Source organism: Marmota monax, unplaced genomic scaffold (genome assembly GCF_021218885.2).
Source record: "Marmota monax isolate L192 unplaced genomic scaffold, Marmota_monax_Labrador192_F-V1.1 WCK01_AAM20220418_F8-fsc00314, whole genome shotgun sequence".
Taxonomy (NCBI): domain Eukaryota; kingdom Metazoa; phylum Chordata; class Mammalia; order Rodentia; family Sciuridae; genus Marmota; species Marmota monax.
Genome location: NW_026692675.1, coordinates 3,078 through 8,568, shown reverse-complemented (window position 1 = coordinate 8,568; position 5,491 = coordinate 3,078). Strand labels below are relative to the sequence as shown.

At 31.7% G+C, this 5,491-nt stretch overlaps 1 long non-coding RNA gene across 1 annotated transcript; it reads left to right on the top strand.

The window, feature by feature from the left end:
- The first annotated feature begins 1,441 nt into the window (after nucleotides 1–1,441).
- LOC124093930 (uncharacterized) lies at nucleotides 1,442–5,004 on the top strand. The gene is made up of 3 exons (XR_006852081.2): nucleotides 1,442–1,749; nucleotides 3,552–3,702; nucleotides 4,173–5,004. It is a non-coding gene; the product is annotated as an uncharacterized LOC124093930 (long non-coding RNA).
- The last annotated feature ends 487 nt before the right edge of the window (nucleotides 5,005–5,491 follow it).

Here is a 5,491-nt window from a genome sequence, read left to right as displayed (position 1 = left end):
ACATGATGAAGATTAGGGCCTACTTTTTCTTCTATTAGACATAGAGTTTCTGGTTTAATTCCTAGGTCCTTGATCCATTTTGAGTTAAGTTTTGAGCATGGTGAGAGATAGGGATTTAATTTCATTTTGTTGCATATGGATTTCCAGTTTTCCCAGCACCATTTGTTGAAGAGGCTATCTCTTCTCCAGTCATGTTTTTGGCACCTTTGTCTAATATAAGATAATAATAATTTTGTAGGTTAGTCTCTATGTCTTCTGGTAGACCATTGATCTACCATTCTGTTTTGGTACCAATACTATGCTGTTTTTGTTACTATTGCTCTGTAGTATAACTTAAGTTCTGGTATAGCCATGCTACCTGCTTCACTCTTCCTGCTAAGGATTGCTTTAGCTATTCTGGGTCTCTGATTTATCCAGATAAATTTCATGATTGCTTTTTCTATTTCTACATGGAATGCTGTTGGGATTTTGATCAGAATTATGTTAAATCTGCATAGTGCTTTTGGTAGTATGGTCATTTTAATAATATTAGTTCTGCCTATCCAAGATCATGGTACATCTTTCCATCTTGTAAGGTCTTCTTTGATTTCTCTCTTTAGGATTCTGTAGATTTCATCATATAGATCTTTCACCTCTCTTGTTAAGTTGATTCCCAATATATATAAAGACATGAATTGTGTGTCAACATACTTTATATACAAACAGAGATAAGAAAAATTGTGGTATATATGTGTAATAAGAATTATAATGCAAAAAACAAAGTACATGTATAAAGACATGAGTTGGCATGAACATACTTTATATACAAAGATATGAAAAATTGTGCTCTATATGCATAATAAGAATTGTACTGCTTTCTGCTGTCATGTATTTAAAAAATAAAATCAATAAAAAGAATTAGCGCTCTAGTAAAACTAAAGAAAATTAAATCAAAATTGCTCTTTGAGATCAATAAAATTCATAAAATTGCAACCATACTGTTGATGAACAAAAGGGAGAACAAACAAACTGCCAACATGAGAAATGAGAGAATTGATATCACTTCTTATTTCATATGATTTATTGAGATTGAGGTGGCCTATGTAATGCTTCTATCTTGTGGAGTTACTGCTTCCTCTTTTCTACTTCATTTAAAGAGAGACTAACTTATGGTAACTGTAATAAAATGTAAACATTATTTGAATATATGTTCATGTATCACCAAATGTGTTACTTTTTGTACAGAGACTTCAAGCACAAGTTACTGCTGCTCAGGAAATGGTCATCAGATTCTGATAGGTTTGAAAGTGGCTAGAAATTAGAAAAAAGAAGCCTTGTCAGTGATGGAAAATCTACTCTCCTATATTTATATTCTCTCTCTTAGTACTACTTATGCATCTTGATGTTATTAATGGCTTCTTTTTTTAAGTTTAATGACACTATTCCAAGGGAAGGTGCAGGTTATCACACTTAATATACCATTAAGCCTGCCCTAAACATGATAACTTGATCTTAAAATTTTTGTCTGACTGGATTTGATGAATTGATGTCTTCCAATTTAAAGGTTATGAAAAGCTTATGGAATAAGGGCACCTTTGTAATCAAATAGATTTTATTAAAGCCTGGTCTTTTATGGTTTCATTATAGGTGTATTTAATTTCATTGGCTAGATGCCAAACTTGGAGTTTGATGAGGAAAGTGACTGACAAAGCATGCTTCAGCTTTTGTAAAACACAAATGCTCGATCACACACTTAGTGATGCTTAGCTGGTGAGAAACACATTTTGTTTTCTTCATGCTTGCATATTCTGCTTTGAGGATTATTTTTCACCTTTATCATGAACTGAATTTCTATGTTTGATGTGGTGATCCCAAGTGAACAAGTTCTTTCTGGGTAGAAGTTTGAGGACTTAATATTTCCTGGATTTAAGTTTGATTATTTCTCCTTGTTAAGCTCAACAAAAAAGAACATCTTCCCACAGTCTCAAAATGAGAGGTGAGCACAGGTATTCTTTATAGCCAAATAAAAGATATATGCCCAGTTTTTTCTTTAGGACAACTTTTACTACTTATGTAGACATGAAGACTCAGGTCAGAGAGAACTTACACCAGCTTGCTTTATAACTAATGTTATGTGGACCTCAGTGTTATCATAACTTACCTTGTTGGGGGACTATGCTTTAAGTAAAAAAATGCTGCATTATAGATGTTCCCCTAATACAGCAAGTTCAAATCTGCCATCTGTATCTACACTATGTTGTAAATCTACCCGGTAGTAAAAGGACTAGTTAGAAAGATGCTATCCATTATGGAAAATACAAAAGGAATAATTTCCCTGTAGATTGGAAGTTGAAGGTAGTTGGTTAAATGTTAAATCTTCTGGAAAAGTTTTACAGGAAAGCAATGTTTTTTTGTATGCTTGCATCCTATATGGTCACTATATAATTTTTTCTTTTTTATTCTTGGAATTTTTACTTTATCTTGCTTTTGTATAAATGTTATTATATTCCTGCAAATAACTTACCTTTTTTTTCCAAAATTTGTACCTCATGGTGTCATGTCTTAACTGATGCATTGCCCTTTACTTCTAGAAGTGCTAAATACTAAGCTGCTGTTGGCACTCTGACTTCAATGTGCTGCTTCCAGTATTTAATTTTGTAGTACAGTGTTGCTATTCAGTAACTGATATCCTTAATTAAGTTTAGAGTTTGCTAAGGTTCTTTTTTGTTAGTGGATTGGATGTTTGGCTTTAGAAATGAATGTTCAATTATTGTTTTTAATCAGAAACATTGATATTAAATTTTTTAAAATGTTGGCAATATTGATATATTTTAATATGACATCTAATACTATACTAAATAGCTATGTATAAATTTTTAGGACCCCCCACCTATTTTATGATGAATAATCCATTTAATGTATTATTTATTTCTGTTTTGTGTACTTTATTTATAAATTTTCATCAAGTTTTTGTTTAGATTGAGCTAAGTTTTTTTTTTTTTCATGCTGAATTGTAATTTATATATTAGTTTCTGGATTCTTGTATTTTTACCAAATTAGTTGGGAATCTTCCCATTTTCTAAAATGCTCTGAAAGAATTTAAATCAAATTATCTATTATAGAAAACTGGAAGCAAGATACAATTATTTCTTATCTTACTCCTTGTTCTGAGCTAGGACAAAACTTCAAGATTGAAGAAAAGTAAAAAGAGGAGATACTAAGATCATTCTAAGCTCAGGCCAAATCATTCTAGGCACTAGGGGAGAGACCCATTTTCTTTCCTCGTTCTTACAGTGTCCATGAAGCAAGAACAAGTGAAGTAAAATTAATTATAACTCTGATTTCCAAAGTATTCTTCTCTGGCCAGAGTCAATGGGAAAAGCAACAAGTTGGCAGTATCCCATACATTCTCAAACATGTGTGCTTTGACTTACATGTTTATGCTAAGAGCCAGATTCCTCCTTCTCATACTTTTTTGACCCTAACTTTTGTTTAACTTTTGTACCCCTCTCTGGGTTGTCTATGGTGTACCTGATGTTGGCCCATAAAACTGCCTTTTTTTCTTTCCATAGGCATGTGGATGGGATTGGATATCCAGCTTATTTTAACTTGTCATTATAACACAGCAGTGGTTTAGTGGTTCCTGGTAATCCCATCGGATACCTGTACAGACTTTATATGGTGATAATCCTGAAGTTAATATTGGTTTTCTTCAAGGAATATGTAAGTCATATTAATTTTTTGTGATTAAATTATACAAAGTTCCAGATGCTTATTTTCCATTATTTATTACAGTAAACCAATTAGTCTTAAATTGATCTTTCCACTTTTCATCATTGTTGTAGTTTTATGTACTCTTAAATTTTTCATTTTTAAAACATCTTATTGTGAGAGGAAGAGTGCAAACCTGATATTTCTCCATTGAATTCTACTCTTTACTACTTTACAAATTAAACTTGATTTCTTGTACATTTTATAGTCAGTTTTAATTCTGAAGAGTTGTTTATAAATCCATCTGGAATTGAAAATTATTTTAGAGGTAACTCCATGCAGACTTCCAGAGTGGCAGCTAGCACTGCCCATATGAAGTGCTGGGACAGATAACTAAATAGGAAAATTAGCACTTTCACAGAATTTTTCTATGGCATAAATACCACATATAATAATGCTTTCAATCTTTCATACTTTCACAGACTTTTGGTGTATGAGCCAATATCATCTCAATTTCAAAGTTGAGGAAACAGATCCAAATAAGTTAAATATCTTGCTCCAACCATACAGTAAGCAGGTGAGTCTGGCTGCAGAGTTTATTGACTTCACTGCTGTGATGCTTCTCTAGACCTGAGTAAGATCCACAAATCCCTATGGGTCCAGCACATGTACATTATCTGAAAGAGAATTATCCCAGTGATTTTTCAAGGGGTTTGGAGCTGATATTATGCAAATCCCAATATAGAATATAAGTGAAACATCCTGCCAGAATAAGCAAAATGTGTTTACAGTTCAAATTACTAATGGGTTATGGGAGAATCAAAGAGAGGAGTTAGATTACATTGTAGAATGTGCCAGCATAAAAGTGAGACAGATGAACACTAAGACCTGGGTAATACATTTCTAGTAGTAAGGAGGAGACTGGAGAATCAATCTGGAATTCTTCTAAATTTTCAACTTGAGTTACTTGTGGAATATCTTCCCTGTGCCATGAACTGATCCAAAATAAAGATTCTGGGCTTCTTGAAGCAACCCATTTATCTATCTTTAAAGTCAATGAGTTTTCATTATTTTATAGAAAAGACAAGACTGAGTTTTCTGAGGCAGGAAGATGAGTGCAAAATATCTGAACTCATTGGAGGTGTAAAGAAGAAAATCATACGCATACAAGCACAACACTTAGAAATTATATTTGTGCATATATATGTGTACCATTTGACACAGTACCTCTCATATAGTACCTTGAATTCTATTTAATGGTATTTCATCTTCCAAAACAATAATTAAACCCAGGCTTAATAATTTTATTCTTTTTATTTTTTATAATTCAATAGTCTTTACTTTTTGTTTTATTAGTCAGCTTAATTTCCTTTTTAAAATTTTTAATATTATTTTATTAGGACTTTATTATTTTTTGATTCATCATTAGCCATTTAAGGTTAATAATTCCTTCTGGTGGGACTTGTTCTGTACCTTATATGTTTGAATATATAGAATTCTACTATAATCAAGAATTATAGTTTTATTCTTATTTTACCTATTACTTGTTTGTGGGTAGCTAAAAAATCCTCATTTTTAAAAAATAATGGAGTTGTTCTTTTCATTTAAAAAAATATTGATATTTCTTTGAAATTCATTGATATTTTTCTTCTACACTAATTCACATTTCAAATTTGGTGCCATTTGATGGACACTTGAAAATAAATATTATTTCTATCTTTAAGATATTGTTATATTTCAAACATTTATTTCACTATTTTAATCTTCCTTTTCTCCTGCCCTAAGCACTATTCATCAAGCT